The sequence below is a fragment of the Haliotis asinina genome, chromosome 4 (genome assembly GCF_037392515.1).
Source record: "Haliotis asinina isolate JCU_RB_2024 chromosome 4, JCU_Hal_asi_v2, whole genome shotgun sequence".
Classification (NCBI taxonomy): domain Eukaryota; kingdom Metazoa; phylum Mollusca; class Gastropoda; order Lepetellida; family Haliotidae; genus Haliotis; species Haliotis asinina.
The window spans coordinates 63,876,924-63,897,566 of record NC_090283.1 but is presented as its reverse complement, the minus strand read 5'-3'; the positions used below and the strand labels follow the sequence as shown (position 1 = coordinate 63,897,566).

General features: G+C 38.3%; 1 pseudogene; it reads left to right on the top strand.

Moving 5' to 3' along the window:
* Nucleotides 1-15,061: 15,061 nt before the first annotated feature.
* On the top strand, nucleotides 15,062-16,952 carry LOC137281091 (uncharacterized; annotated as a pseudogene).
* The last annotated feature ends 3,691 nt before the right edge of the window (nucleotides 16,953-20,643 follow it).

The following is a 20,643-nucleotide window of genomic DNA, read 5'->3' as shown; positions in this document are numbered from 1 at the left end:
AAAATTTTACATGCTAAACCCCGACGTACAATTTAGCTCAATAAACGCCAATCCTGGCGCAATTATGTGTCGAAAATCAATTCACGAACGCCTATGTCCGAAGTATGGAACATGATACAAAGAATTAAAGGTAAAGGTACTAAACTGAGCATTCACCATCTTCACAGACACGTCCGATATTGCGAATAAATTGGGCGAAACTCTTGCTCAACAGTCTTCTTCCTCTAACTCTGCGAGTCAATTTAAAAAATATCAAAAACAACAAGATCAGAAGATTATTAATTTCAGTTCAGATAATCGAGAGGATTATAATGAAATGTTTTCTATTCATGAACTCCATGATGTACGGAAGCCTTTTAGGGCCATCAGATTTATTTTTTATCTTGAAATTTCAATATACTATCTTGAAATTTCAACATAATACCTTGAAATTTCATCCTAGTATCTTGAAATTTTAACATAATATTTTGAAATTTTAACATAATATCTTGAAATTTCAACATACTATCTATCTTGAAATTTCAACATAGGATATTGACTCCACTTAGTTGTATCAGAGCTAATTTGGTAGAAAAGCGGTGGAGGAGGCAGAGGTTCAGGGACAGACAACATTATGGAAGACTTTCTTCGTGAAAGAGGAGTTCCTGAAAGCATAATAGTCAAGTTCCGCGATGACAAGGTTAGTGTGACATATTAAGACACAATGGTAAACGTTATCATATCTGTTGGACTGATCATTCAACCATGTGCATGTATGATGCGTGTTGACATGTATATTGTAAGGAATATTGTTGACTTCAGGTTTTACTTTCCTTTCCGTGTTTATTTACGCAAAAGTCTTCATAGGCAGTTTATGACATAGGTATGTTAAGTAGTTAATGAACACAATATTAACACACATATAGAGATACGTACAGTTAAGAAACACCACACATTCACACATATAATACACCCTCATTCACACTCGTACATGCAGACAGATACACACACATGAGCTCATTTTTATTGTGTTTCAGACTGACGTTACCTGCATCAAGTTGATGTCAGATGAGCAGCTGGAAATCTATTTGCCCCATTATGGTGACCGACTGGCGTTTCGAGCTTTCCTCAGTAGATAGGTAGCGTCAGCATCCGAGTCCAAAGAGCCCAAACGCAAGAAAAGTCTGTTTGAGAGATTAAAGAATAAACTTAAAAGGTCAAATGATGACAGACCACCTTCCAATGAAGAACATGCCAAAACCACTCCACAGGCACACAATGCACTAATGAAATGTAGACTGGTTGGAATTGGTCTCATGCAGTATGATGTTAAAAAAAACCTCTTATTTATAAGAAACTATAAATATACCATAGAAGACATAATGAGAGAGGCAAAAAGCATCTTCTTCCCTGAGGGCAACTCGGCCAAATTTGGAGCAGAAGCATCATACACATTCGACTTGATGGACTACCAATTTGTGACGTGCAATTCAACATTACCTGTGGAACAAATGAATGAAATGACGAGGCTCACAAACATGAGGTTCTATCTAGCAGTCCGTTTGCGAAATGACACCAACGTTGTAAACGATGAAAATGGAGCAGCTCAGTCAAGTAAGACACTGTCAGGCATAGAAGCAGCAAGTTCAACTTCAGTACCTTCCAAGGTGACGTCGAGAGCATCATCTTCATCTCCGTTAGAGTCAGAGTCAGCCACGTTGTCACCCACATCGTCAACGCCAGTCACAGAAACCACCCATCACAACCCTTGGAAAAATTACACTTCTGACCATGTTGAGGAAGATGATGATGATTCTCTACCTGACTTACATCTTTCCTCACCTAAACCCAGCAATGAGAGCACTGTGAACCAACAGGCTTTTGGATTTCATGTGGATACATTTGATGCTCTCAATGCATTCATCGATGAACTTGACTCTCGCCCTTCCATTGAGTACAAGATACGAATACACAGAGGCCACGTTTTCAGCGAATTGAGGAATGAATTCAAGAAGCCTTATGATCTGCAAAAGGATAGTTTTAACTTTGAGATGGTACTTCATAATGGTGAATCAGAAATTGCAGAAGATAATGGCGGTGTGGTACGTGATGCACTGGTAGAGTTTTGGAACTCCTTTTATGAAGAGTGCACAATGGGGAACAATGTCAAAGTCCCGTTTATCAGACATGACAATAGTGATGGCGACTGGAAGGCCATTGCCTCAGTTCTGTATCTGGGCTGGAAAACACGGAACTACTTCCCTGTCAGCATCTCCAAAGCCTTTATGTCATGTTGCATCTTCGGGATGGATTTTTATTCCCAGAACAAATATAATTTAATTGAAGAGTTCCAGTCTTTCCTCCCAGTGAGCGTTGCTGAAACCTTAAAGGCGGCAATGGAAGGTGAATTTGACCAAGAGGAACTCCTCAATATCCTCTCATCACATGATTGTAGAGTTGTGCCAACTGCCGATAACATCAAGCGACTTGTTGGAGAGATAGCCCACAAGGAATTGATTCAGGAGTCAATGTACATTAAAGGTTGTTGGTGGGACAAGCTGACAAGTTTGAACTTTGACCTTGGTAAATCTGCACTTCAGGATCTGTATAAAAATCTGGTTCCAAACTCAAACAAAGTCATCAAAACACTGGCGTTTCCAGAGCCTATGACACCACCACAAAAGGTAACATCTAAGTTCCTAATCAAGTCTGTAAAAGAACTTGACTCTGAGTATCTGGCACGCTTAATCAGATTCTGCACGGGTTCCAACCTTCTCCTCACAGACATTACTGGGACTCACAGGAGTATTGCTGTACGCTTCACCAAACTGGAAGGCGTCGTCAGAAGGCCGGTTGCTCATACTTGCGGTTTGGCTCTTGAACTTCCCGAGCAGTATGACAGTTATCTGGAGTTCAGATCGGAATTTAATTCAGTCCTCAGAAGTGATATTTGGGTTATGGACTTTGTTTAAGACCATACTTCAAAGTGCATGAGTTCTTGGTTGACTTTCAAACATGATGGTGTCCTTTGAGCACGACTGTCTTGGGGTTTCTATTATGTTCAATTAGGAGTGAAACACAGAAGCTTAAGGAAGATTTGAAAACCCCTGTTAAATTTGTTTTTTAATTCTACACCACCCTGAATATCAATGTTCAGGCTGGGGTAGATTTTTTTACTTTTAATAGGGGTTTTCAAATATTCCTCAAGTTCCTGTGGAGTGAAACACTTGGTGTTCATTGTCGAACACATCAACACACATGGGTTACAGTAACCATTAGTTTAAGTTTATAGTTGGTATTGTTATTTTTGTCACTTTTGTCTATAATGCATGAGATGATGCAACTTCTGTGACTTTCTTATTTGTCATTAGACATTAATTCCATAACAAATGTTAGCATGTGGACTTGATAACAGTTTCCAGGAAGTGATGCTTGCGTTACTTATTGTTTGCTGAATAATGATACAAAGTAGTATGCAATTAGTATTGATGTGATACACAGGAGTTTATTATTTATTTTATTAAAAATGTAGCTCTTTGTGAGAAACACTGTGTTAGTGTCCTCATTTACTCTTTTTGGATATGTATTATCTATGCAAGTGTATACTGATTTCATCAATTTATCACACTGCATTGATTTAGGTGCATAAGATAATCTCATCAGCTTTATCTCTCGCCACAATGAAAATGGCAGGAGACATGGATATGGTTCAATGTCCGTGTGTCCGTCAGTCTGTGTTTCCGTCCTGAATGTAAAACTACAGATATACAAATTTCGCATTTCTTATTTCCATGGCAACAATCTCATTTTAGCCATTTTGAAAAGGGATTTTTTTTTAGAACTCTTCATCACTAATCTTTACCAAATTTTGAATGTAACCTCTGCACACCATTATAGGATGTGTCTTTCTCATGGATAGGGCTTTTCAAACATTATAATGTTTGTTGCTAGGGAAACTATGTGGATACTTGTTTCTCGATCAGAATTAAGAAACACAACTTTTTGACTGCAGAATTTGACATGCAGCCTCTCTATATCAAGTAGATATGACCCTAAAGGATTTGACCTTGTTAACAATTTTAATGCTAAACGTTGTCCTCCTGGTGGAAGATGTAGATGATTTCTAGAAGATATGATCACACTTGTCCTTTCTCTTTGGCATTACTTTGGTTATAAACATTATGATAAGCGTCCAACATTGACGCAAGAACACTTTAAAAATTTTATTTAACTTAAGTATATGTATTCTGCTTTTGTATTCGTTTTAGTCGATAAAGTCAGAAATTTCAGGAATATACTATCATTGTAATCCATTCCTCAATTCACGCCTCAGAGCAATGTATAAGTCCAACAGATCAGCTTTGTACTTGGGAAATTGCCAGTGAAGATCTTCCATGATGGCACAGCATAGTTCATACACAGTTGGGTCACAACACACTTTGTTGAGTGGTGCACATTCTAGTTCACACAGTTGGAGTTCCTCTTGTTTAACAGGCTTGATACACTGCTCATACCCAAACACAGCAGGAAGTGAGTACAGCACTGCTGGCTTCCCTCCTGGAGCTTCTCCTGTCTTACTTGTTCGGATCCTGTGGTAGTTCCAAGTGTGGGTTACCGACTGCAACTCTTTCTGGAAATAAGATGGGTTTCCAGGGGAAATATGGGTTGTTTTCCGAAAGAGATCATCTGAGTACATGTGATCATATTGAAAAAAAATGCTACCATGGTTACATCTATCATATGGATAAAAATAATTATAGTTTATATTGGAACTGCAAGCTAATGATGCAGCTACTGGGATTAGTTATTTGGAAACACATTGTAGAACAGATGTGTATGCTGGTATTCAAAAGCATGAGGTGCCGATAAATAACTGATCACTATTGTACATTGAAAAATTAGTGCCGACATAAATGAAGGTTAGGTAAAGTAAAAACTTACCTCTATTGTATCAATGAAGCAGACTTGCATTAAGTTTTTGTCAATAACGTCACCAGTAAAATGACCATCATTTTTAAGTTCACTGAAAAGATCCATCCAATATTGTGCACACTTCTTTCTCAGGATCCCCCACCAAGACTCTATCCTCTGGTTAGTTGTACTGGATCCGTACATGAAGCTCTTCATTCCTGACCAACGATCAACATGCTCTCTTCTTAGGAAACACTGCATCTGCTCCACTGCTACATTCTCAGTACCAGCATCAGACCGTACCCGCTCTGGGCAACCATTGCTTCTTTTAACGGCTTCGACAAAGTATTTTGCAATAACTTTTGGGTTATTGTTAGACTTCCATGCATGTAACCATATGACCTTCCTTGAAAATCCGTCAATACATCCATGTATACATATTCCATAAGGTTTTAACTTATCGTATCCATCCATGTGCCAAACAGCATTTGTTCCAGTGGAGACATACCTACGACGGACGAGTCGACGCTTACTTCTGTGCCTGACACCCTCGAGGTCGGTAAACGTAAGAAGAACACGTACAGTGTCTTTACCGACAGTATAGCCTTGTTCTAGACATTTTCTATGTATCCACCGATACCCATGGTTCTGTCCAGATGTATCACATTCTTGTAGAATAAAGAGACTAACATCCAGTAAATCAGAATATTCCTTTCTGCGGTATAATCTGCACATTGACAATCTTCTCTTTAGTGTCCTGTTACTGACACCATGATCCTGAGCCAGGAATCCGAGAATGTCCTTGTTACTTAGACCAAGTGCGAAATACGTTTTGATCAACGACATATTCTGCCCTTCCATGTTTGTTTTAACTGCAGTAGTGTCTTTCCCTTTATAGATACTAAGTTGAAATTTCAAGATAGGATGTTGAATTTTCAAGATGGTATATTGAAATTTCAAGATACTATATTGAAATTTCAAGATGCTGTGTTGAAATTTCAAGATACTAAGTTGAAATTTCAAGATAGTATGTTGAAATTTCAGGATAGTCTGTTGAAATTTCAAGATACTAAGTTGAAATTTTAAGATAGTATATTGAAATTTCAAGATAAAGAAATAAATCTGATGGCCCTAAAAGGCTTCCGTAATGATGCTCTCGACCTAGTTCATAATGCTGCTACAGGAGCTGATAACATCCATTACCAACTCTTGAAACATTTACCAGAACCATGGTTTCACACCTCGTTAAATATATTTGATGATATTTGGACATCTGGTTCATTCCCATCATCATGGCGTGATGTCATAGTTGTGCCCATACCAAAACCTGGACGTGATCATACTGATCCCTCAAATTATCGTCCTATTTCCTTGACTAGTTGCGGTTGTAAAACTATGGAACGGATGATCAACAATAGATTAATATGGTGCTTGGAATCCAATAATTTATTTACAAATATTCAGTGTGGATTTCGGAAAAATCGAAGCACGGTTCACCATTTAGTCCGCTTGGAGTCATTTGTTAAAAATGCAGTATTTTGTCTGTCACTTTACTTAGCATTAAGATTAACAGTTTAGCTCAAGTTTTAAATGATTCGATGATTTCAATATTTCCTGTTGCGGCAAAAATATGCATACAATTGAAAGGCAACTGCAGTTATGTTTAAACAAAATAAATAAATGGTGTCTTGAAAACGGCTTTAAATTTTCTAAATTCAAAACGAATTGTATACATTTTTGTAGAAAATATAAACCCCATAAGGACCCAGAACTATTTTTAAATGGCACACCAATCAAAGTTGTTAAGGAGGCCAAGTTCTTGGGTCTATTTTTTTATTCCCATTTAACATTCCTGCCACATATTAAATGCCTTAGAGCCTAGTTCATATGAATAAACTTGTATTCCAGTCAAGGCCTACATCAAGTTTATACGGCGATTGCATTTTCTTTGACGCACCTTTCCGCAAGAAATTTGAACGGAACGGTTTAAGGCAAAATCAAGACTGAAAACTCAACCTATCGACTGATATTTTTGCAGGTTTTGCTAAAACAAACATTCATCGTAATAGCGGGACACTTACCTCCAACAAAATACACTCATTTTATATCTGACAAGTCTTGAAACATATATACCCCCCTTGACTGCCGGCCATTGTGGATATGTAAATGAGAGATTGCTTAAAAAACGGAATCCATGAAAACGGACCATGACGCTCTGCAGTAGGCGGGAGGGGAAACGAACCGTTAGTGGTTTATATCATTTTGTGGATGGTACATTTCAGGTTCCGAGATGTCTTGAGACCTACAATGTCATTTCTAGGTGTTTTTGGTGTTGGATAGGTGTGCATAGTGTTCTTATTATCCAAATGGGAAAGGTTTTTTTTCAGACATGACATTACCATGGTGTCACATGTCTCATGCTTCTACCTTGATAAAGACTGAAGTTCCTATTATTGGAAGCCTAGGGATTAAGTCGGTGGTGAAAATCAGGGTTCGAATTCCAATTTGTGAAGTCCATTTCTGGTGTCGCCCGTCTAGATAATCCTGGAATATCGCTGAACACCGGGGAGTGAAACGGACCTCCATCACTCACTCACTTCGAATACGTAAGGTACACACGCGTGTTATTGGTAACGTATTAGAATGTGTGCCATTTACACATGTTTTACACATGTTTGACACATATTTTCGGAGAGTTATTCACCAACTGCCAAGCTTTCTAATATGCGACATTTTAGGAAGACTTCTGTCTCTTGTATGGGGAAGAGCCGTATTATTTCAGTTGACTTTATTAAATACTTAGTGGACGTCCTGCCCTAACGTCAATAATGTCGTTCCCCTCTAGCGATAACCTAGCCCCAAGTTAAGTGTAAATATACGACCCTTCCTCAATTAAACAGTGATGCGTATAATTAGTTATTATGTTTATATAGTTGTATGTATGGATGTGAATCTAAGAATGTTATGCGTAATTAGTACTCAAATAATTCTCGGTACTTGATGTTATGTTTATAGAACTATATATGTGTGGATGTGAACGTATGATGTTTACGTCGTTTCGTGAAACTGTAGCTGTGGTCTTTAGGAGACATCTTGCATGTACCATGTCCCCGCTTAACCACCTCCGACTTGTATTTACTGAAGCGTAATTAAAAACGGTTTTCGTTGTGTTAGTTTTGTTAAGTCAATTGTTGGGCCTCCCCTGTTAACCTTCTGGGAGAGGGATTTGAAGTGAATGTGCCGTCATATGAAACACTATCAAATTATTCTTGATGAAATACAATCCCAAGAGCGTGTGTCATACAGTTTTTCTTATCTTGGAAATACATTCACCGATTTGTTGAATATGTCTTCTTTTGGCGTCATGTAACTTGCGTAATGGCGCCACTCTATTACTGAAGGATAGGATATTGTATGGTGTAGACATGTAGAACGTAGAGGAAATGAAACATTTGAATGAATCAGTGAAGAAATCCTACTTTGGAAATATGTCAACTTTACAAAGTGCATGAAAGTGAAAACTGTCATCTCGTAAGACCCACTATGTATACTACATGCACACTGCCATTATGATAATGGTGTAGAATTATAATTACTTACAGTGATTCATTTCGTTTTAGAGTAATCAATGTAATTTTAAGAGTTCGGTGAATGGTGCGATGATATGTGGAATCCTGAAATGTCTACAAACGATTAAGAAATGCCTTAAGTCCGTTTCCCCGCACAGTCAATTTAACGCTAACCGTTTTAGTGCGATTCCACTTTTTGCTTAACCAATCAAAATGTCCGTCAAGTGGTGAAAACCGGGGGGGGGGGGGGGGGGGGGGGGCGGTTGTTCGGTATCAGGGCTGATATAAAATAAAGTGAATAGATGTTAGTGGATGTAAGTATGCCGTTTTGAAAATGAGTGTTTGTTTTAGCAATCCGTGCACCTGTTCTAGTCGATAGGCTGGATTTTTGCCTTAAACCGCTGTACATATCTGTACAGCGCACTGTGCGTCAAAGAAAATTCACTCGCCGGCTAGACGTCGAGCACACCTTGGTATAGTGCGAAGTCGTCTAGTTATATGCTGGACTACTTAGAGCCAAATGAATGAAGGCACTCGATTTGTTGAAAGTTGTTTCCAACTCAAAGTAGGGAGGGGATCAAGCTACCCTCTTACACTTATATCGGTCACTGGTCCGTTCAAAACACGATTATGGCTCCATCGTATATGGTGGAGCCTGCAAAAGTAACATTAAACTTCTTGATTCTGTCCACCACCAAGGTTTAAGACTTTGTCTTGGGTCTTTCAGAACCTCACCTATTGACAGTCTATACGTCGAGGCCGATGAACCATCTGTTACACAACGTCGTATAAAATTGTCTTTAAAAACATTACTAAATTATGTTCTACTGAATCTCACCCTGCCTATAACTGTGTGTTCAATCCGCTTTCTGTCGATTAAATTTTGTATTACAAAAAGTCTTCTCTTGTTCCGCCTCTGGGGCACAGAATTAAACCTTTTATTTCTTCTGTCGGCATTGAGCTGGAAAACATAGCTCCCTCCCGTCTTCTTCTTCTCCTTATTGGCAGTTGGTTAGGCCCCAAGTTGACCTAACGTTAACTTCATTTAAACAATCAGAAACTTATGAATTACAATATAAACAAGAATATCATCAATTAAGAAACAAATATAACAATTACAAATCCTTATTCACAGATGGGTCCAAGGACGGTGGCCCAGTAGCTTGTGCCACTGTCATTGGATCGAGAAAAATATCTTCTAGACTGCCAGATAACAGCTCTATTTTTACAGCTGAAGCAAACGCCATATTAACAGCTCTTAAATATATTCAGAGACACCCTCTTTCGTGTCTTCAGGCGATTAAAACTTTATCATGTAAACATCTACTTTTAATAGAAATTTTTGAACTTTATAATGATCTTGCTACTGGCCAATACGACATCGTCTTCTGTTGGTTACCCAGCCATGTTGTAATCTCTGGTAACACTTTGGCTGTTAAGGCAGCACTCAACACATCTGTGACACCACTTCTTATTCCCTATACTGATTATAAAGCTACCATTAGATCTTATATCCGTGATCTGATGCAGAAGAAGTGGGACACCCATGTAGGTATCAATATATTACATGCAATAAAACCATATGTTGGTTACACCTACTTGGGTTGAGGGTCCAGATATGAAGAGGTCATTATACGACGCGTGAATATCTTTTGAAAGGCGAGGATCCTCCGTTCTGCATCCCTTGTGATAAAATAATCACAGTTAAGCATGTCTTGCTTGACTGTGTTGAATATTCCATCACAAGGGACAATTATTTCAAATCAAGAACTATGAAGGACCTTTTTGGTAACGTAAGTTCTCATTTAATCATTGCATTTTTAAAATAATTAGATTTGTTGTTTGACTTGTTAATAACTAAGTATTTTATGATTGGAAGTTGAATTAGTAACTGAGATTGTTAGTGGTTGTATTCTCGAGGGGGGTTGAAGTACCGTACAATTATTGTCCTCCTGAGAGGGTACGTAAGTCCCAAAACATTTGAAGTAAAATTTAATCTTCCATTTTTTGCAGCCGAAGTATTTCTGTCATTTGTGGCTAATCTTGCATACAATCACCAGCAGCTGAAGGGATGGTGTAAATCCAGCTAGGGACCATGCAGGTAGCAGAAGTACTGTAAGCCCCCATGGCCTCTAGTATGGTGATCTACCTTTAGCTGTTGGTGATCTGTAGCCTGTTTTCATATTGTATTGTCTGAATAGTGATATCAGTTTTAACTTTTCACGCTAGTTTTATTTCTTACAGTGATACCCTAGTTCTTTTACTGTCCTTTGTCGACAGCTTTTTACCATACACATAAATACTTTTTTTCAAGAATGTTCTCATCACGATATGGCTGCAATATGGCCGATGTGACGTTAAATATTAACTCACTCACTCACTCTCTCATGGCGACACCTAAACAAAGGGGAATCTTTTCCACAATTCTACCTACTATATTTACATTTAACGGGTTGCATTTACATGGTGTGCCTATGTATTAGGCATGGCAGTTCCTTTTTGAGATCCAAGTGCCAGGCACTATCGGATGCCAGTCATTTTCATCGGCACGAAACCCAGTGTCAAGTCCTAGATGCACAATCTCAATATTCACATCAATGATTCTGTATTGGTGAGGTATGTTTTTCATGATGACATCTGTATCAGAAATATATTTCTCAAGTGAAGGATATGGGCTTAAATGATAAATACTGATTCGTAATCCTCTGGCTATGTGTCTGTGAAGTTTGACAACTGAGAAAATTTATTTCAGTGGTCTTCAAAAAAGTATTTGGGGAACAGGGTATTTGTCCTAGTTCTTGTATTTCCAACCTGTATTAATATTGTTCATGTAGGCTTGACTCATCAAAGCCTGTTAAATGCTATAAATTACATTTAATAATCACACTTAATTGTATCAAGAACAAGACAGTTTTTTATTTATCAGTTCATCAGTTTCTTCACAGTTTTCAAACAGTGAGTTGACATACACATTCGGTTTTTGATTGGTTTAGGGGGTTGCATTGTGTTTTTCACATGTTCTGCTTTATCGAACCAATTCTGCATCAATAAGATTAATACTGCATCACGCCAGGAGAGGATTTCATGTCCCTAGTGACACATGGACCCGCTGATGTGTTTGATATTGCTGATGATTTGTGCTTGATTCGGGTCCAAGAAGACCGCATTTGCAAACTCTCAGACGGTGAGAGAGAGGAAGAAATCGATATGGTTGAGAGCAGCGATTATGTGCATGATGCGTTGCCCAGATCATCTGTTGGCCTCAAATATGGCATCATAGAGTTTCAGAATGCGGTCAGTCTTAAATGATTTTGTGTAAAAACACCCCGGAGACGGTTGCTGACCACTTCTCTAATCATAGACAGATTGGGCCTGAGAACAGAACAAATGTTATTGACAACAACTTCTTGAGATTTATTTTTACGACGTTTTGGGGCTTATCCTAGCCCCCTCATCAGGTTAAGCTGAACGACAAATGACCCGGTCAGTTTAAGAGAAATCGAAAGAAAACAGTCAGATATGCATACATTTTCAAACAGAAAGCAACCTGCATGAGTTTGATAGATATTTGCGCTGTTTTGTGGTGGAGCTCCCTCAAAGGAAACGCAGAAGTATTTCAGAAATGGAGGAATACGTTTACAATGAAGGCCTACACAACAGGGACTTGTTTACAAGAGTTCTTGTGCACAACTATGTCAGCAGTGTTGTAGATTGTTGCTACAGGTGTCACGGAAAGCTCATTGAGCTTTTCACCAGAATCATGCCAAAACAATTGGACCCCTAGAAAAATAAGAAGAGGCACACACGAGGTCATTAAAATTAGACATGGAAAAGATGCAAGGGACAGTTCACAAACCACAGATAGACTGAAAGGATGTTCATCAGGTCATGGGGCCTGACAACTGAAATCCCATGTGGGATAAGTTTTGTTGACTGTGTTGCCTGTGACTTATGTGACAAGTAGTTTCAAAAAAGGGAGGAATTGATAGCCAAATATCTAAGCATGTTCAAATAACTGAATGCAATCAGCAGAGTTTACTCACTTTGTGCATGTTCACGTGTAGCCAATGTTACCCCCAGACAACCAGGGTGCACTCAGCAGTGTAGGAAAGATGTAGAATATCTAGCCTGTCCACAGGACTGGCTGGTCAATTTTTCACCAGTCCTGCCAAAATCTGGCCTGTCCTACAATTATACATAAATCATCTTTTAAGATTTAAACTTTCTTTGCTTTCGTTTTTTTTTGTGGGAATCCATTTTCCGTGGGAGTCTTATTCCTGCTCAATTGTTGTTCAAATCGGACAATCGTATGATTGGGATGTTCTCAACACTTGCAATTGAATCCTATCTTTGTATGCTCGATACTTCAACAAATGCGGTAGTAAACCGGGTGACCTTGAGTTCTTGATTCTCTCTGACGTTATCTGAATCTCGCTTAGAGGCCGAAAACCAAGTTTTCCAATCCCGCGCACTCGAATGAGAAGCCCTGCTTTGTCGCGCACTAAAAGTCTATCCAGGTAATTCGTTATGTGTATTTTGTGTATTATGACGATAATCTCTAATGTTTAGTTCATGACAACAGTATGGTATGGTAAAATGATACTATTATTCAAGCATGCTGTCACAGACGGTACACAGAGAAGGTTGAAAAGGAAAATGTCTATAACTGAATTTATCTCATATATTTCTATTTTGGCTTTAGCAAATGATGGGTTAGAGGGCTTTTACCCTGTTAAAATAAACGCCAGAAGTGAAATTCACTCATCGTCTATGTTATGTCTTGTTTTCTGGATTTTTCTCCTCAGAACACCTCATGACAGGAAAATAAAAGTGTGAGGAAAATGAACTGAAAACTAGCTAAGGCAATTGTTCTTGTAAATAAATAAAGTATTTTGTGGCAATTGTGTATATCAAGTGTATATAGGATAAGAAACAATAAAAATAAAGTTATTTTACATAAAACGTTTGTTTATCACGTTTCCTGGATTTTCCTGTGCATGAAACAATTGTAGTGTAATCGTACTTGAGCAAATAACACTGACCCGAAGGAGAAATTCACAGGAATTTGTCACTCTTGTTTTATTTCCAAATTACAATTGAGTAACCATGGTAACCCCAGTACATTAATGGATTTTTCAAAGTAAATGCATGAAAGAAATCCCTGTGTCTCAGCAAAGACAAGCTTCATTCCATGTTCATTTCCGTGTGTTCAAATAGTTATGACTGAAGTCCAAATATGTCTACTTTGTAAATATAAAAGTTTGGAAACCAGAATGAATGTTTTGAATGATACATAAAAAAAATGTTATGCATTGAATACATGTTTAGTATTTGAACACTGAATTATTTTAGTTTTCTTTTTGACGAAAATGTATAAAAAAAACTGTGATCGTAAATTTGTGCTTCAGATGATGGCTTGACAAGCAAGCCACGACACCAAAGTGTTTATAGGTCACAACCAGTCATTCCTAGTCACTTGGGTGGTAGCTTGAAAAGCACGAGATGCCTGTAAATACAAAAATCAGACATGTTACATTTTGGATTGGAGCCGTGTTTTAGAGACTCCTGCTTGGAGTGTTCCTTGTCTGGCAGAAAATCTTGTGGAAGATAAATATAAAACATTCTCTGTCCTCGTCTTTCTCTCTCTGATAACATTTAATGTGCAACACATGATAGATTTGCAACATGTTTAAAGTATGTAATATGTCTCATTTCCCCGTAGAGTCATAGTGGACTGTAAAATCGTGGCACCTACTATGAAATAAAATAATTTTGCATCACACTTGTTATGACTGTTTATAATAACATGTAATGCTCCTACAAAGTGCAGCTGTATAATTTGTATGAGTATTCTGTCCTCATCGTGCGACTGAACATATATTTGAAGGAAGAATCAAAAGCCCATCAATTTACTGGAAATACTGGAATCACAAGGGTTTGAAGAACATGGCAAAAAATAATGCATGAAGACAAAATTCACAATGATTCCAAGCTGAAGTCATGTGTAGATATTTATAAATTTGGTCTTAATGGTGCTGGTGTGATTGCCACTGTCTTGACTAGTGGTTTAATTGTACACTCAAATATTTTGTGAAGATACTTCTGAAACCGATGGGAAACATCCAAGGCAGGTGCTGAAACTCAAACCTTAGAGATTAAAGTGACTGAAAATACTTAATGTGTTTGATCCTCTCTGTTTGAGGTTTCATTTCGAGTATACTTTGAACAAACGTATCAAATCATGTAACATAATTGGATTTTGGACATCTTTCAACAGTCATATGAACTATTTACTGCACTGACGACAGATCCGTGACATACATACAACAAGGAACCATTATGTTTATAATATCTACAAAAAATGCTAAGATTTTTCTTATCTGGTGAATAAGTTTAAAAAATCAAATGAGTGTCTATGCTAATATAATTTCATCTTGACTGTTAAACACCAGAAAAGAGGATTTTCGGAAAGATTTTACTCTAAAACCTTGGTAAAAGCATTATGGTAAAAATTGTATTTTTTTCTTCTATATTTGTAAAAAGACATGAAAAGGATAAAGAAAACTTATTCTGAATTGATATTCACATCATTCAGTGAAACTATGTACACAAGTGGGCAGAAGAAAATGCAATATGATAATATATATGATTATGTGACTTTTCAATGTCTCTTTGATTTAAGACAATGTTTTCACTCAGATACGTGCTCATAGCTTTAAAAGTTATGAATATCTTTAAAGGAAACTTTGGGAAAATGTGAATTAGCATCTGCTCAATTGACTGGAACAACATGAAAACTTATATTCCCTTGAAGAAGTTGAGTGGCCAAAAATGGTTTGTGAAAATGCGAAAATCGATCACAAGAGTGGCTTCGGTTAAGGACCTCTTTGGGCTTAAATACGTTAATTTTTGTAAATGACATATCATCTCTTTACTTCTCAGTGGTTGCTAGAGCTTACAAAAGTAGGCAAAAAAATATTCTTTGTATCTCAAAATTTGGTCTACGGTCCCTACAAACTTTGTTTACTATCCCCGCTTCATATCAAAGGCAGATAACTCTAAATGACGAACTACGCAGATTCGCGGCAAAGACACCGGGAAAGTTTAAGGTCTCATTTCACTAAGTTACATACTTCCTAAAATTACCAAACTTTGTGTGCATGTAAATCAATGATCATATTGACCGCATTTACTCATTCTTCAAGAAAATAATTTTCTTTCAATGTTTGACATACGTTTAAAACTGAGCAAAGTTTAACTTACCATTGTTTCTTCATCTTTCGCTGACAGATGTTAGTTTTGCAAAATACGCGCACCGGAACATGTGTACAACGCAATACCATCAAGAAACATCACATACATTTCTTTAGAATATGCGTATTTAGACCTTAAACGTCGGCCTGTCCGTGGCCCAAACTCGTACGCATTTCTAAAAATAGCGACACTCGCGCCCCTAGCGGCGGCTGCAGTCGCTATTAGAGGTTATGTGAACCCTGAAGTTGTCAAGTCAGGTATACCGCCGCTGCTCAACCAAGATGAGGAATTGCATCTTGTTGAACATCTGAAGGTTATGGCTGCTTCAGGTTATAGCTATAGCAGAGCAGAAGTGGTGGACATGGCAAGTACTTATGCTGTAGCACTTGGTAAGCGTGATGAAGACCATCCTCTCACTTTGATGTGGTTCTACAATTTCAGGAAGAGATGGCCTGAACTGAAGGTGTGCAAGCCAAGGAGTTTGGAGCTACAGCGGGCAAAGGCCACATCACAAGAATGTGTCACAGCATACTTCGAAGAGCTCCAGAAAATTCTCAGTAAATATGACCTCCTTAGTTCACCAGAGAGAATCTACAATGTTGATGAAAAGGTCAAGAATCAAAACCATTCGCCTCCATCCATTGTAACCTCTTTAGAAGCTGCTGCAACAACACCAGCTGTAGTATCTGGCAAGGGTTCTACTGTTACTGTTATTGGATGTGGCAACGCTCTTGGCAACCATATTTCACCATACTTTGTATTTCCGGCAAGAAGATGAGGCCAGACCTACTCTAAGATTGCACTTCAGGAGCCGATGGAACTGTAACAGAATCTGGCTGGTCCAATGCTGTGGTTTTCCGGTACTACCTTGAGCATCATTTTGCCAAGTTTGTACTAGGCTGAGATTCAAACAAGAAGATACTGATCCTGTATGAGGGTCACAAGTCCCATATTTCTCATCCTCTTATTGACTGGGCCAAACAACACAATATTATTCTGTTCATCCTCCCTGCACACACAAGTCATGTTCTGCAGCCACTTGATTTAGGATGCTTTGGCCCATTTGAAAGGATCTACAACAACAGGTGTTACAAATTTATGCAATTTCATGGTATTGATCGATATTCTGTTTGCGCTCTCGCATGTAAAGCATATGGCAAGTCACTGTCTCCTGACAACTTGATAAGTTCTTTCAGGGAATCTGGAATCCATCTATTTGACCCACTCGCTGTTGACTAGTCAGCGTTCATTCCAGCAAAGGTTTTGAAGACAGCGGCACTTCGAACTCAGTTAAACTCTGATGTTCCAGATCTTCAAGAAATTACTCCATCTCCATCAACATCAACATTCTTAAAGTCCAGGGAGGAAGCTGTTGGCCAAGTTAACAAGGTTACCAAGTGAGTGAGTGAGTTTAGTTTTACGCCGCACTCAGCAATATTACAGCTATATGGCGGCGGTCTGTAAATAATCGAGTCTGGACCAGACAATCCAGTGATCAACAACATGAGCATCGATCTGCGCAATTGGGAACCGATGACACGCGTCAACCAAGTCAGCGAGCCTGACCACCCGATCCCGTTAGTCGCCTCTTACGACAAGCTGAGTCGCCTTTTATGGCAAGCATGGGTTGCTGAAGGCCTATTCTACCCCGGGACCTTCACGGGTCAGGTTACCAAGAGGAGGAGCACAGTCAGCAGAGTTGTTTCGGGAAAGCCCATCACTGAAGACTCCACAACGGAGAAAATTGTACAACATAAGATCCTGGTCACTGGTGCAGCTTCATCTTAACCCAAGAAAAAAGCGACAGCTTCATCATCTGGCCTCCAACATCCTGGACCATCCAACATCAAAAACACAAAAGCTGCTCATCTGGTGAAACGTACCACAGATGATGAGAAATGCTGTGTTTGTCACAGATTTGTGTCTTTGCAAAAAGTACATTCTGATTCCGTCTATTTCACGTCATGGGGAGAATGTGTGTATAGAGGATGTGACCACTGGACTCACCTCAAGTACTGTTGTGCAGTTACAAGACTTTCAAGAAAGGATATATTTTACTGTCCATGCCATGATTTGCCATCCTTGCAGACTGAGGAACGAAACTGTCAATGTTCACTAGTAAATACTGGCAACATTCACGTCAGTTTCTCATGTTGTGAACTTTTCATTCAGGATTAATGGAACGTCTACTACTTTTATTGCATTTGTTTCTGAGATTACTGGAACGTATGTAATACAGCATTTGTCAATGAAAATAGCCTAAAGTAGACGGAACTGAACATTACCTTGCTAAAACTTGTTATCAGTGCTGCGAGACATGAACTTCAGACATAACATCGTTATCAGCTGTTGGCATAAACTGTGCGCCGTACTGATTGTCCTGTCATCAGCTATCGCGAATATTGATGACGTAGCTCACAACTGACCTACAACTGACCCACAACAGTCGTCCGGATAATGGCTTCTTCCCGCTAAGAAAGCCAAGTGTCAAAGGCTGGAAATTTGTGTTTTTATAGTGAGTGAGTGAGTTAATATTTAACGTCACATCGGCAATATCTCAGCCATATCGTTCACTTAAATGAACACTTAAATGAAATATATGCACATACTAAAATCTGTCAACGAAGGACAATAAAACAACTAGAATATCACAAGTTTAATTAAAACCATCATGAAAAGGTAAAACCAATATCACTATTTAGACAATGCAGTATAAGAACTGGCTATAGATCGCCAACAACAGAAGGTAGAACACCACACTAGGGACCATGGAGACTTACCGTACCTTTGCTACCTACATGGACCCTAGATGGATTTACATCATCCCTTCAGCTGCTGGCGAGTGTACAAAATGCTAGCCAAAATTAAAACAACAAGAATACAACGATTAAAAACCTGGTAGATTTAAATTTACATCGAATGTTTTTGGACTTACGTACCCTCTCAGGAGGACAATAATTTTACAATACTTCAACCCCCTTTGAGGATACAGTCACTAACAATTCTAGTTACAAATCTAAACTACCAATAATTAAAATACATCTATTTACAGCACATACTACTCATAATTCAATCAAGAAATCAATTTCCTTTAAAAAAAACAATGATTAAATGAGAATTAACAGTGTTAAAAAGATCCTTTATAGTTTTGACATTGAAATATTTATCCCATGTGATGGAGAATTCAACACAGTCAAGCAGGATATGCTTGACCGTGACTCTCTCATCACAAGGGATACAAAATGGAGGATCCTCACCTTTCAATAGGTATGCATGAGTATATCTAGTATGGCCAATACGACATCGTCTTAAAATAACCTCATCAAATCTGGACTGACAGCCCAAGTAGGTGTAACGAATATACGGTTTTATTTCATGCAATTTATTTATACCTACTTGGGTGTCCCTTTTCTTCTGCATCAGATCACGGATGTAGGTTCTAATGCTTGCTTTGTAATCAGAGTATGGAAGAAGAAGTGGTGTCATAGATTTGTTGAGTGCTGCCTTAGCAGCAAGATCGGCCATCACATTCCCAGAAATACCTACGTGGCTGGGTAACCAACAAAAGACGATGTCGTATTGGCCAGTAGCAAGAGTCTTATACAGTTTAATAATTTAAGTTAAAAGTGGATGTTTACAAGAAATATTTTTAATAGCCCGAAGGCAAGAAAGAGAGTCGGAATATATTTATGTTTACGTTTAGGGTGTCTTTGAATATATTTAAGAGCTGTTAGTATGGCGTTAGCTTCTGCTGTAAAAATAGAACTGTTATCCGGTAATCTAGACGATATTGTTCTGGATCCAACGACAGTGGCACAAGCTACAGCGCCACCGTCCTTGGACCCATCTGTAAATAAGGATTTATAATTGTTGTATTTATGTTTTAATTGATTATACTCTTGTTTATATTGTAGTTCATTGGTTTCTGATTTTTTAAAAGTCGTTAATGTTAGATCAACCTGTGGCCTAACCAACTGCCAAGGAGGAGAAGAAAGAAGACGGGAAGGAGCTATGTTTTCCAGCTCAATGCTTGCAGCAGAAATAAGTGGTTTTATTCTTAAACCAAGAGGCGGAACAACAGAAGATTTCTTATTGTATAAATCCTCATGCAGGGGATTGAAAACACAGTTATATGCAGGGTTGGACTCATTTGAATATAGTTTTGTTACATACTGTAAAGCTAATTTTATACGTCGCTGCTCAAGAGATGGTTCATCGGCCTCGACATACAGGCTGTCAACAGGTGAAGTTCTAAAGGAGCCAAGACATAGTCTTGGACCTTGATGATGGACTGAATCTAATAGTTTTAGGTTGCTTTTGCAGGCTCCATCATAGACGATGGAGCCATAATCAAGTTTAGAACGCACGAGAGATCGATATAGATGGGGAAGGGTAGCTTGATCCCCTCCCCATTTAGAATTTGAAACCATTTTCAACAAATCAAGTGCTTTCAGGCATTTAGTTTTAAGTGACTTAATATGCGGTAAAAACGTTAAGTGTGAGTCAAAAATGAAACCCAAGAACTTACCTTCCTTCACAACTTTAACTGGCGTGCCATCTAGAGATAGTCCGGGGTCTTTATGTGGTTTATATTTACGACAAAAATGTATACAGTTAGTTTTCGATTTAGAAAATTTAAAGCCGTTTTCAAGACACCATTTATTAATCTTGTTTAAACAAAACTGTAGTTGCCGTTGAATGGTATGCATATTTTACCACGACAAGAAATATCAAAATCATCCACAAAAAACGATCCATCAATTGAATCGTTTAAAACTTTTGATAAACTGTTTATCTTTATACTAAAAAGTGTGACTGACAAAATACTGCCTTGTGGAACACCCTGATCCTGATTGTAATGATCAGACAGGGTAGAACCCACGCGGACTTGAAATTGTCTGTTATTTAAAAAATTGCCTATGAATTCAGG